We start from the raw sequence: 14,593 nt of genomic DNA, 5'->3' as shown, positions 1-14,593 counted from the left end.
TTTTGCTTTTCAAATAAATTCATGGATAGTATTATGTCTCAGGCCTCTATGGATCACTGAAATCAATTGAACACCTGTTACAATTAGTTTACCAAATGAGCCCAATTAATAGAAAACTATTGAAGAAGGACATTCCAGATAATTATACAGACAGGCCAAAGGTTTCAAGCAAGTTTGGAATGAAAAAGGAGCTCTCTGCTCCTGAAAAGCGTCAAATAGTGCAAAGCCTTGGACAAGGTATGAAAACATTAGATAGTCATGAAAACTTAACCATGATCATCGTACTGTGCAGCATTTGTGGCTGATACACAAAACAGATAGGATTGTGCAGATAAAGGCATAATGAGGAAGGTTTCTGCCAGTCAATTTATCAGATTGAGAGAGCAGCTGCTAAAATACCATTACAAAGCAGTAAACAGATATTTGAAGCTGCTGGTGCCTCGGGAGTAGAGATGAGTGAACCGGTCGCGGTTCGGCTCGAGGTCGGTTCGCCGAACGGAGCTCCTGTTCGAGTTCGGTTCGTCGAACGTTCGACGAACGGAACTCGAACTGCATAGGAAACAATGGCAGGCAATCACAAACACATAAAAACAAATAGAAAACACCCTCAAAGGTGTCCAAAAGGTGATAAACAACTCACAACACAACACAAACACATGGGAAAGTGACAAGGACATATACTCATGCGAAAACAAAAGAGCTGGACAAGGAAAAAGAGGAGGATACACAGATATATGAGTATATGCAAGGAAACATCGATGCCATTACTGTGCAACTTGAGCCCTGCTCATTTTAGGCTTCCAATCTGGATAACTTGCCTGAGCTCGACACGTACGCCTTGGGGATCTTGTCGTGTCCTGCAGCCAGCGTTCTCTCGGAAACTGTCTTCAGTGCTGTTGGGGGTCTGCTGGCAGATAAGCACACGTGTCTGTCCACTGACAATGTGGACATGGCTCTCAGAGGACTTTTCTTCCCCTGAGTCAGCCAGGGGAGGTGAAAGGCACGTGTATTTTTGAGAGTGCTTCATGCAAAGCATCTTTTTCATCTTGAAAATTGGGTCAACTGATGCCAGTCAAGTGGGGTGTGTGTGGCCCAATTAGTGGAAACAAGGGAGACTGTGGTTGGAGTCCCCTCCCTTTTGAAAAAAGAACCAAGATGAACAAGTCATGGCTCTCAGAGGACTTTTGTTCCCCTGGCTCAGCCAGGGGAGGTGAAAGGCACGCGTATTTTTGAGAGTGCTTCATGCAAAGCATCTTTTTCATTTTGAAAAGGGGGGGTCAACTGATGCCAGTCAAGTGGGGTGTGTGTGGCCCAATTAGTGGCAACGAGGGAGACTATGGTTGCAGTCCCCTCGCTGTGTTTCTAAAAGAACCAAGATGAACAAGTCATGGCTCTCAGAGGACTTTTCTTCCCCTGGGTCAGCCAGGGGATGGGAAAAGCACGCGTATTTTTGAGAGTGCTTCATGCAAAGCATCTTTTTCATCTTGAAAATTGGGTCAACTGATGCCAGTTAAGTGGGGTGTGTGTGGCCCAATTAGTGGCAACAAGGGAGACTGTGGTTGGAGTCCCCTCGCTGTGTTTCTAAAAGAACCAAGATGAACAAGTCATGGCTCTCAGAGGACTTTTCTTCCCCTGGGTCAGCCAGGGGACGGGAAAGGCACGCGTATTTTTGAGAGTGCTTCATGCAAAGCATCTTTTTCTTTTTCAAAAGGGGGGTCAACTGATGCCAGTCAAGTGGGGTGTGTGTGGCCCAATTAGTGGCAACGAGGGAGACTGTGGTTGGAGTCCCCTCGCTGTGTTTCTAAAAAACCAAGATGAACAAGTCATGGCTCTCAGAGGACTTTTCTTCCCCTGGGTCAGCCAGGGGACGGGAAAGACACGCGTATTTTTGAGAGTGCTTCATGCAAAGCATCTTTTTCTTTTTCAAAAGGGGGGTCAACTGATGCCAGTCAAGTGGGGTGTGTGTGGCCCAGTTAGTGGAAACGAGGGAGACTGTGGTTGGAGTCCCCTCGCTGTGTTTTACATGCTTTTAGAAGGGCATGACATGGCTTGGAGGTTGACTTTCAGCATCTGCAAACTGTTGGCTACCAAAATGCTGCCTTTCCAACCTTTTTAACCGAAGATTTTCGAGATCTTATGCCCATCGCAGTGCCCCAAGAGCCGATGCCCAGGCGCCACTCCTTCTCCAACAAAGGCGTGCACGCGCTACACCAGCATGTCGCACTAAACATCACTGATTCCTTGAGAAACTCTGTGTGACAGGGTGCATTTCACCACAGATAATTGGCCCAGTAAGCATGGACAGGGGCGTTACATGTCGCTGACTGGGCAATGGGTTACTGTGAGGAGAGATGGAGAAGGGTCTGCTGTACAAGTCTTGCCGTCCCCACGAGTTGTGTCAATCCTTCTTCTGTATGTAGAAGTTAATACACTGCTTCTGCCTCTTCAACCTCGTGTGGGTCCTCCACCTTGGCCCAAACCCTGTGTGGTCAGGACACCCTTCCTTGTAACTGCGCACAAGGAATACCACACACCTCCTTACTATGCTGGCAGCAGAGCTCAATGCCATCAGGCGGTCAAAGGTTTACTTTGAAATGTATGGGAAATGTGAGTCACACCGCTGAGAAGTTGTGGACGGTTAGCTCTGGAGACCGAGTTTCATCAATGGTTGTCTCCACTCAACCAGCAGCCAGGGAAGGCCGGGTGCGACAATGCTGCAAACATGGGTGCGTCCCTTCGCTGTGACAATGCGACACACGTGCCTTGTGTGGCTCACGAGTTGAACCTGGTTGTCCAGCAATTTTTAAAGCACTATCCTGGCCCACATGGCCTTCTGCAGAGCGCACGGTGTAACGCCTTCCTTGATCCACACACTCAGATGGGCTGTAAATGATAGGCTAGAGGGAAGCCACTCACCAAGCAGGACCCCTAGAACCCTGAAACCCTTTAACCCCTATACAGGGATTAGGAATTACACAGGGCCCAAGTTGATCAATACCTGTGGAAGGCTGCAGTTCCAGAGAATAGTAGTCAGGCAGGGTCAAAACATTAATTGAGGAACAGGAACAGAATGGGACGGACAGGACTTAATCAGAAAACAAGCAGAGGTGAAATGCGGATCGGCCAACAAGGTACATAAACAGCAAGCAGGAAAAGTAGTCAGGTAACAAGCACACAAAATCATAAAACTGAACTGGGGGTAAAAGTAACCAGAGGTTCATAGCTATGTCTGGCAGTGGTCTGTAGACAGGATGGGCATAAAAAAGGGTGTGGTGTCTTCCCATTGGTTGTAGCTGAATGATGGTACTTCATCTGTGAGATACCCACCAGCTACATTCAGCCAGAGATTCTGCATCTGTCAAGGTAATGCAGCCCAGTGGGTGAGCATAACCTGCGTCCACCTGCGCTGCTGGCATCGACTCCTCTCCCATCATCAGCACTATGCATGAAAGGAACACGTTGTCACCTGCCGACCGGAGTACAAATTGACGGAGCGGACTCCGTTGGTGACTTAACAGCCGTGTGCGGCAATGATGCAAACCTGGCTGCAGGCCATCGTCAGGGCAATGTGACACACGTGCCTTGTATGGCTCACGTGTTGAACCTAATTCTCTAGCAATTTTTAAAACACCATCCCGGCCTACATGGCCTTGTGCAGCGGGCACGCTCGCTATGTGCTCACTTCCATCGTGCGCACACAGCAGCTCAACAACTTTCGTCGCTACAGAAGTCTTTAGGTCTGGTGGTTAAACGCCTGAAATGCGATGTGCCGACACACAGGAATTTGAATCTGCACATGTTGCAGCGTTTGTGGCAGCACCGCCGAACCCTGCTGCAATACGTTATGACATATAGCCTGGGATAACTTGATCCAGAGGTGGTGCAGATCACGCTGCTGGAGTGGTGTCAGATCAAGGACCTATGCACTCTTCTACACAGTTTACAAATTTCGACGAAGATGTTTAGCACTGGCGATGCCATTCTCAGCGTGACAATTCTGGTCATCTACATGATGGAGCACACTGTAATTATTATTCGGAGTCAGGTGTTGGGACAAGAGGAAGGGGAGGAAGTATAGGAGGAGTCATATGCGGAAGGGATAACAAGATCTACGAGGTCCAGATGGTCAGCGGCACCTAGGCGGCAGTCATGGTGAGGGAGAGGGATTAACAAGGGCGCATAGTATCAGCAAAAAGTGTTGAGGAAGGTGCAGGAGCCCATGAAGAAATGGAGGACGAACTGGCGATGGGCATGGAAGACTCAGCAGATGAGTGAGAGCTTGCTCACATTTCGGTTGTGCGAGGTTGTGGGGAGAGGGCAGAGGAAGGAGGCACGATTCTCACCTCTCTGCCACCAACACACCAAGGACTTGGTCCTCCTGGATGCACAAGACACATGAGCGCCTTCTTGCTGCACTACCTACAACATGACCCTCGGATTGTACGAATTCAAAGTAATCCTGACTACTGGGTTGCCACACTGTTAGATCCCCGGTACAAGACAAAATTTGGCAAAATAATTCCTGCCATAGAAATGGACGCACGTATACAGGAGTATCTGCAGAAGGTGGTACGCAATCTTAGATCTGCTTTTCCACTAAACACCAGTGCTGCACAGAGTGAATCTCAACGCTTTGTCATGGATAGGAGGAAATGGTCTTTTACTTGTCCACATCTGAGGGACCGAGGGCTGGCTGCTGTGCTGAGATGGCGTTGAGTACGGTGTCCCTGCAGAGTTGCACTTTTGGTCATATACCAAAATGAGTTGAAAAAGGACAGATGCTGGTGGAAAGGGGAACAGGTGTGTTGGAAAGGGGAAAAAAGTTTTGGTCCGTGGATTTGGTGGTTAAGCAACAGTAACATTTGCTGAAGAAACACCATCTGTTACAGTGGGACTGGCAGATTTGGATAAGGTGGTATATACTATGTTACCGCTATATACCGAAAATTATTAAGAAAAGAAAGAGAAAGGTATATATCCCCATCAGCAGTCAGTGTCCACCGTGCTCCCAGATGGAAAAGGAGAGGTTGGCAACTGGAAGGTTTGGTGGAGGATACAGAGCTGTGTGGCTATGAAACTAATAGTAACCTGAACCGAGTTAGACGCCATTCGGATCTGGAGACTGGGAGTCCTGTTAGCGTCACAGGGTCCACATGCCCACCCAGCCCAGGAACTCCCTGTTAACAACACAGGAGCCATTGAGTACGCTGACTGTGTGCGTAGGGGCCACACCTGTGGACAGCAGGTGCATCAGCAGCAGCAGGCCTGTTAATGCCACTGGGCTGCACAAGATGGACTGGTAGGACAGGAGCTGGTCTTAACCGTTCTACGTTACCATCTGTGGTGGTGGCCTGCATCGACACCCTATCCCTGCCTACCTCTGGCCTAAAGCCGCAATGGGTTCAACACATGGAGGTGTGCTCTTTCGGAGCATAATAGAAGACTGCGCACCTCCTTGTTGGCTCCAGCCCCTTTTATAACCTGGGTCCGCCCCAAACCAGGGTGAACCACAGTGCACCTCCTGGAGACAAAAGCAGAGTGACACGTCATGAGTGGCATAACTAGCGTCCTATTTGGAACCGCAACTTCAATGATGACCTCATGGCTGCCATGACCCAAACACCTCACCAGTCATCGTCTGACCATCAATAATGCGGTGACAAGTCATAGGGGCGGGCCTCTGCAAGCCATTTGGGAGTGGCCTGGCCACATCGTCAGGACATCTGATGCCCTGTGGTCTATATGGGACCCCCACATCAGGGGCAGGGCCAAAGAGTTCATTACCGGACATAGTCTCTGATGCAGTAAGTGCCTGAGCATGCTCAGTAGCATGAAATACAGTGTCTGAAAAAAGACTATCAGCTTTATGGTGTCTAGGCACAACACAGGACCTAGACCCGGCACGTGCAAGTACCTGTGCAAAGAGGCTTTTCGCACTAAGTGTGGGAGCATGCGCTGTATCCCGAAATGAAGACTTAGCCTCAGCAATGGCACAGTCAGGCTGAGCATACTCACTAGGCAAAACACTGTAGTTAGGCTGCGGCTGGGGTAAATCGGCACACGCATGTGCACTAGCTGGCTCTCCACACTTAGACGTGGAGGAGAAAGCAGCCAGCTGGACAACCCAAGGCACAGCCCTAAATGGCAGCTGATGCCTGGGCGCAAATGAAACCGCAGCAGGCTTCAGGTTACAGGTTTTGTAACAACAAATACCATCCAAAAGAACAGGTGTACTTCTTCCCATGGATAATCTGATATGATCCTTTTTTTCACGGACACAACCATCGCTAACAAATGTAGATGAGGCCAAAACAGCAGCTGCTTCAATGGATCTGAAGTGCTCCATAAAGTGGCCTCTCCTCCACCCCAATTTCAAGATCCCAAATACTCCATTCCTCTGTGGTGTCAATCCAATCGCACTTGCTTCCTAACAGCTCTCAAGTTTCCACCAGCCCTGCTGAGTATGGGGTAACAGAGATGGTTGAGTTTGCATAGCTGTTCAGTCGCACTATAGCCTGGGAATCAGAGGTCTGCTCCAAAGCTGCAATGAGTACAGACAAGGAAGTTATTATTATTTTTATTATTATTGATTTATAGAGCACCATTGATTCCATGGTGCTGTACATGAGAAGGGGGTTACATACAAAATACATATACAAGTAACTATAGACAGACTGGTACAGAGGGAAGAGGGCCCTGCCCTTGCGGGATTACATTCTAAAGGATTTTTGGGAGGAGACAGTAGGAGTGGTGTAGGCTGAGCGTCAAGTACGTATGGTGGTGGTGTCATTGAAGGTTATAGTCATTTCTGAACAGATGAGTTTTCAGATTCAGTTTGAAGCTTGCGGGTGTAGCAGATAATCTGACGTGTTCAGGTAGCAAGTTCCATGAGACAGGGGAAATGATCTGCGCAGATGGCCAGAAGCTTTGTGAGTGGGATCCAGGCCCCGATGAAGAAGGTGCTGAGCCTAATCTACACCCTCATTTCCAAAAAGTAAATCCTCCTGGTGGAGACAATGGGGAACATGATGAGGAGCACAGATATCTGATTGGAATGACAACTTTACTATTCGGTCAGGGCAGGAAGAGGTTGTCTCGGAGGACTCAGGACGAGGGGAATGAAAACACACAGGGTTTTTGATGAGGTTGGAGACCACACTTACTGTCAAACCAAAGTCAGCCAGTCGATGAGGTCAGCAGAGGAGGTGGAGGAGGATGCTACTGACGACGAGGTTACGTTGCGTCTTCCTGGCCAGAGACAAAGTACTGGAAGCAAGTCAACAACTGAATCCTGGACCACAACTTTGACTCTGAGCAGAAGTCGTGTTGGCTATGCAGGTCACATGGGCTGTAAGCCTTGCCTAGCCTGTGAATTTTTGGATATCGCAAAGGATCACCCAAGTCATGGAATCTGTAAGATTTGTCAACAATCTGTAAGTAGAAGGCAAAAACTCACACCTTTGAGTAGTTCCTCCATGAAGTGTCACATGGATATGAATTGATAGCGTGAAGGTGTATTGCTAAGCTTTAGCCACTGTCAATTCAACAAGCTTATTTGCCATTGCATGCATTGTTGCAGACTACACACAAGGGGCTGCTGTTTTTTTGGATCTGCCTTTGTTTGGTCACTATAGCAATATCAAATTGCTCTTCGGATGTGGACTTGGAGATGCTGTCTATGAACAGAAGGAAAAGCTAAAGGTGTGTGTTACAGCAAGGAGCCACCGTGGAAACAGTTCGTTCAATTGTGAGGGGAGTCATGTTGTACTTTGATGATGAGCCCCGTAATGCCAGTGAGCAGCATCCTGTGCCACAGACCAACATTCTTACAGTGCTGTCTATACTGTTTACCGTGAGAGGAGCGTAAAGTCTGTATTTCTGGAAACTGGACATCAGAGTACCCGGGTACGGTAGGCTGTGCCCAGACAATAATGCGGGCACGCAACACTTTGTTTTATTAGCAAAACACATATCTGTTCTGGGTAGGCCGACTATATAGACAATAAAACTTGCTGCCTCTGCACTGTCAAATTGTCACGTACAGTTTAAATCATAGAGGGACAGCAACACATGTTTGCATTCACTGTTGCTTTTCAAGATTTCCATGACTGTGTTGCAGAGCTGTGTGGTTTGCATTCACACTGTTGTCATCTGCATTATCTGTGAGGCTTCAGCTAACAAGGGTATTCAGGGGGGGTAATGTGTTTTGACTATGTTTAGGTAGATAACTTGGAAACTCTTGTGATGCGCCACTGGTAAGTTGTGTTCAAACACACACACACACACACACACGCACAAACACACAATTACTGCTACACAGAGGGATTAGCAGGTAGTAGGCAACAGAATAGATTGTTCAATTATTTAAATTGTATGCATGGTTCTTATTGTTTGTTTTGGTAAAGTTAAACAATCATTTATCAACCCAACTGCCTAGAGTCCTTTTCCTGTTGCCTGGTTTTGCTGCATACTGGGTAGCCCACCCTGTACACAACTTAAAATGAAGCATAAGTCGCAATGTGAATTTCACTGTGCTACAATGCGGCCTAGCGTGCCTGTGCAACCACCGCCTGCCCCATCAAGTGCATCTGCGTGCTCTTCATCCTCTGTGACTGTGGGGACAGCAGTCACACATGGTTTTTCACACTGAACTTCCACTCCTTTACCCGCAACAGGGAGTGTGATTGGCAGGTCATCACTTGTTTTGGAAGTGGAAACAGAAGGTATTGTTGAGCTGTCAGACATCGAGAGAACTATCATTGGATGCAGGCTACATTATATCCATGCCTGCACCTTCGTCACAGATTGGCTGGACTACCTGCAGTTAACAATTGCATTCCAGAAATGGAAAGGAGTGTAGAATGCACATGTGTTGTACCTTGCTTGGCAGCAAAGGAACACTAACTTAGTATTCCAGACAATTTTAGGATGGCAGAAAAAGAGTCAGCTCTTTGGGCAAATTAAATAGCGTGGCAAAAGTGGACAGATGGGTACAGGGGCCGTGTTCTGTGGGTACCAGGACAGTAAAAGAAGCCTCACTTTCCATCCCTCCTAATGATCAAATGCAGCAAGGAATTCCCTGAGTTTGCTATAAATTTAGCATAGCTAAATGTGCATGAGGGTAGAATGCAGAGGTGCTTGAGATTGCTTGGCACAAGTGGCACAAGAAAGGAGTCCAACAGCCAGAGCAGGAGGGTGTCCTGCACAGGTGCTAGAAATAGCTTGGCACCAGTGGGGCACTAATGGAATACAACAGCCAGTTCTATGATGCCACTAAATGGCAGTATTTTTGCTATCATTATAGCTTATTAAAAACAGAGCAGGAGGGTGTCCTGCACAGGTGCTAGAAATAGCTTGGCACCAGTGGGGCACTAATGGAATACAACAGCCAGTTCTATGATGCCACTAAATGGCAGTATTTTTGCTATCATTATAGCTTATTAAAAACAGAGCAGGAGGGTGTCCTGCACAGGTGCTAGAAATAGCTTGGCACCAGTTGGGCACTAATGGAATACAACAGCCAGTTCTATGATGCCACTAAATGGCAGTATTTTTTGCTATCATTATAGCTTATTAAAAACAGAGCAGGAGGGTGTCCTGCACAGGTGCTAGAAATAGCTTGGCACCAGTGGGGCACTAATGGAATACAACAGCCAGTTCTATGATGCCACTAAATGGCAGTATTTTTTGCTATCAATATAGCTTATTAAAAACAGAGCAGGAGGGTGTCCTGCACAGGTGCTGCACATAGATTTGCACCAGTGGGGCACTAATGGGGTACAACAGCCACTTCTTGTATGCCACTAAGTTTACTCAATTTTTGGTATTATAATGTCTTAGTAAGTAACAATGAGTTTGAGTGTGCAATGCAGGCAGAGGTGCTGCAAATATCTTTGCACTAGTGGGACTATACAGAAGTCCAACAGCCATGTTTAGGATGCCACTAGGTTCACTGAGTGTTTGCTAGTATAATGGCTTAGTAACAATGAGTTGGAGCGTGCAATGCAGGCAGATGTGCTGCAAATATCTTTGCACTAGTGGGACTATACAGAAGTCCAATAGCCACGTTTAGAATGCCACTAGGTTCACTGAGTGTTTGCTAGTATAATGGCTTAGTAACAATGAGTTTGAGTGTGCAATGCAGGCAGACGTGCTGCAAATATCTTTGCACTAGTGGGACTATACAGAAGTCCAATAGCCACGTTTAGGATGCCACTAGTTTCACTGAGTGTTTGCTAGTATAATGGCTTAGTAACAATGAGTTTGAGTGTGCAATGCAGGCAGAGGTGCTGCAAATATCTTTGCACTAGTGGGACTATACAGAAGTCCAACAGCCACGTTTAGGATGCCACTAAGTTTCCTCAGTGTTTGCTAGTATAATGGCTTAGTAACAATGAGTTGGAGTGTGCAATGCAGGCAGACATGCTGCAAATATTTTTGCACTAGTGAGACTATACAGAAGTCCAACAGCCACGTTTAGGATGCCACTAGGTTCACTGAGTGTTTGCTAGTATAATGGCTTAGTAACAATGAGTTGGAGTGTGCAATGCAGGCAGACGTGCTGCAAATATTTTTGCACTAGTGGGACTATACAGAAGTCCAATAGCCACGTTTAGGATGCCACTAGGTTTACTGAGTGTTTGCTAGTATAATGGCTTAGTAACAATGAGTTTGAGTGTGCAATGCAGGCAGACGTGCTGCAAATATCTTTGCACTAGTGGGACTATACAGAAGTCCAATAGCCACGTTTAGGATGCCACTAGGTTCACTGAGTGTTTGCTAGTATAATGGCTTAGTAACAATGAGTTTGAGTGTGCAATGCAGGCAGACGTGCTGCAAATATCTTTGCAGTAGTGGGACTATACAGAAGTCCAACAGCCATGTTTAGGATGCCACTAGGTTCACTGAGTGGAGTGTTTTCTAGTATAATGGCTTAGTAACAATGAGTTTGAGTGTGCAATGCAGGCAGACATGCTGCAAATATCTTTGCACTAGTGGGACTATACAGAAGTCCAATAGCCACGTTTAGGATGCCACTAGGTTCACTGAGTGTTTGCTAGTATAATGGCTTAGTAACAATGAGTTGGAGTGTGCAATGCAGGCAGACGTGCTGCAAATATTTTTGCACTAGTGGGACTATACAGAAGTCCAATAGCCACGTTTAGGATGCCACTAGGTTTACTGAGTGTTTGCTAGTATAATGGCTTAGTAACAATGAGTTTGAGTGTGCAATGCAGGCAGACGTGCTGCAAATATCTTTGCACTAGTGGGACTATACAGAAGTCCAATAGCCACGTTTAGGATGCCACTAGGTTCACTGAGTGTTTGCTAGTATAATGGCTTAGTAACAATGAGTTTGAGTGTGCAATGCAGGCAGACGTGCTGCAAATATCTTTGCAGTAGTGGGACTATACAGAAGTCCAACAGCCATGTTTAGGATGCCACTAGGTTCACTGAGTGTTTTCTAGTATAATGGCTTAGTAACAATGAGTTTGAGTGTGCAATGCAGGCAGACATGCTGCAAATATCTTTGCACTAGTGGGACTATACAGAAGTCCAACAGCCACGTTTAGGATGCCACTAAGTTTCCTCAGTGTTTGCTAGTATAATGGCTTAGTAACAATGAGTTTGAGTGTGCAATGCAGGCAGACGTGCTGCAAATATCTTTGCACTAGCGGGACTATACAGAAGTCCAATAGCCAGTTTAGGATGCCACTAGGTTCACTGAGTGTTTGCTAGTATAATGGCTTAGTAACAATGAGTTTGAGTGTGCAATGCAGGCAGAGGTGCTGCAAATATCTTTGCACTAGTGGGACTATGCAGAAGTCCAATAGCCACGTTTAGGATGCCACTAGGTTCACTGAGTGTTTGCTAGTATAATGGCTTAGTAACAATGAGTTGGAGTGTGCAATGCAGGCAGACGTGCTGCAAATATCTGTGCACTACTGGGACTATACAGAAGTCCAATAGCCACGTTTAGGATGCCACTAAGTTCACTCAGTGTTTGCTAGTATAATGGCTTAGTAACAATGAGTTGGAGTGTGCAAAGGGCAGGAGGGTACAGTGGCAGGGTTGTGGGTCTCTGGGTACAGGAAAGGAAGCCTGCCTTTCTATCCCTCCTAATGGGGAAATGCAGCGAGGAAATCCCTATCCTTAGCTACACAGACGCTGTCATCTTGTGTAGCTGTTAAACTCTGTTTTCAGGACCTGTCACCTATGGCTCTGACCCTGCCGGTATGAGCCCTTTAAAGGACTGATAGAAAGTGCTCTCCCTAAGCTGTCCAGCGCTGTGTATGGAGCGCATACAGCAGTATCGGCGATAGGACTCATGACGGAGCTGCGCCAGTGATGTCTGACACCAAGGACGCAGAAGAGATAATGGCGTCCGGACGGGCAGATACTCGTTTTTATAATGCAGGGACATGTGACATGGACATCCTATCACACATGCCGTTGCTTCTCTGGCTAAAAGTCCACTTAGCTGTGTGTGTGTCTGGGATTGGCTGACATGCTGGCCCTCCCAACTACACGCGCACGCTTAGGGAAGGAAGACAAGGAAAAATAAAAATAAATGGCGATCGCCATTATCCATACAGCAGTGATCTGAATGCGCTGTTCCCGCACACTATACACTGAAATTTTATAATAGTGTGAGTCACAGAGTGACTTACACTATTACAGCGGAAAGCCAGCTAGGAATTAGCTGGGTTTTTTTGCTGCTAGAACTGTTCTCGAACGTATCTAGAACTATCGAGCTTTTGCAAAAAAGCTAGAGTTCTAGTTCGATCTAGAACAGCCCCCAAAATCACTCGAGCCGCGAACTGGAGAACCACGAACCTAGAACCGCGCTCAACTCTACTCGGGAGTCTTGTGAACCTCAAGGTGTAGGATCCTCCATTGATGTTGTTCCTATGGTCCTGAGGAAGGGAGCAGAGCTCCTGAAACGCGTAGACCTATGCTACAATAAAGCCACATCAATCCGACATCCAGACTTGTGATCATTGGCGTGGTTTAGAAACCCTTTTCCGCAATTGTCTCTGTTATCAGAAAAGTAGAAATGAAGGAGTAAAGGAATCGCACCTTCCAAGTAGCGATGAGCAAAATAAAAAAAATCTTTATTCAAAGTATTTTAGAAACACTAAAAAAACTTCAGCATGTTAACACTGACGCGTTTCTGGCGCACAAAAAAACGCCGTTAGTCATAGTGATTTCCTATGATAAGGGGGTCTTTTTGTGCACCAGAAACGCGTCAGTGTTAACATGGTGCAGTTTTTTTAAAATGCTTTGAATAAAGAGTTTTTGATTTTACTCATCGGTCCTTGGAAGATGCCTTAGTTCCTTTACTCCTTCATGTCACAGATTGACAGCGGCATTTAACAGGTTATCATAAGCAGGCAGGTCCCCTCACAACTTGTGGCTGTAAGGCATAAGAAGTAGATGTTATGCTTACCGAGGGGCGGCGAGCGTCCGGAGGTGGACCCACTGGACCGTGCCCCGGACTCCCTGAGAAAGTGACCAGCAGCAAACCCCTATACAGGGACTGTGTGGTGCCTCCCCAAAGGGCCTAAATGCACGGCAGCCAGGAACCGGTAGCAGTAGTCTCTTTAAGGCCAGGTATAGCACAGGTGTGACGTCCATAGCAGGTAGAACACGAGTAAGGCACAGGTGATGTCCACAGCAGGTATGGCACAGGTGACGCCCACAGCAGGTATGGCACAGGTGACGTCCACAGCAGGTATGGCACAGGTGACGTCCACAGCAGGTATGGCAGGTATGGCACAGGTGACGTCCACAGCAGGTATGGCACAGGTGACGTCCACAGCAGGTATGGCACAGGTGGCACTATGACGAGAAAAGGATTAGGAACAAGTAGCTGGTACACAGATACAAGCAATAGTACACAAGGGGCCTGGATACTAGCAATGTCCTATTAGGAGTGTTGCTTGGGTGCCTTCTGTTGGGGAAGGTGAACTTAAATGCCCTTTTGATAACAGGTGACCTCTGAGGTCACTTACAGACAATGGGATGCTACCACTTTAAGAAATGGGGCGTGGCCTCACGCGCAGCCTAAGATCACTTACTGCAGATCTGTTTGTGGCCAGGAGGCAGGAAGAGGCTGCAGCAGCCTTTGGAGCAGAGCGCATGACCCAGGAGTGAGTAGGAAGCACAGCAGGACCTGAATCAGGAGCAGAGCCTGCAGAGCCATGGGACAGGTAAGAGGAAGGACGTCGCTGCCGGAGGCTGGGACCGCGAGTGTACGTGGGAGCCATGCTGGGGCTGGGCAGGTGAGAGGAAAAGCGCCCCCCTCAGAATCTGGTGGGACTGGGCGCTACAGTAGAGATGAGCGATGTTCGAGGTTCGCCAATTTCATGTTCGAGTGATTTTTGGGGGTGTTCGACGAACTCGAACGATTTGCTAAAAATTCGACAGTTCGAGTTATGTTCGAGAACGGTTCGATCACGAAAAGCGTGGCTTCTTACAGCTACGTGTGCAGGGAGCCATCGCTGGCAGCCTGCAGTAAGCTGGTAACCGGGGTAAATATTGGGTATCCAAGCAAAGCGCTTTGCTTAGTAACCCAATGTTTACCCTGGCT

The sequence above is a fragment of the Anomaloglossus baeobatrachus genome, chromosome 1, assembly GCF_048569485.1.
Source record: "Anomaloglossus baeobatrachus isolate aAnoBae1 chromosome 1, aAnoBae1.hap1, whole genome shotgun sequence".
NCBI lineage: Eukaryota > Metazoa > Chordata > Amphibia > Anura > Aromobatidae > Anomaloglossus > Anomaloglossus baeobatrachus.
The sequence above is the reverse complement of the archived record's forward strand: the minus strand, read 5'-3'. Positions refer to the sequence as shown.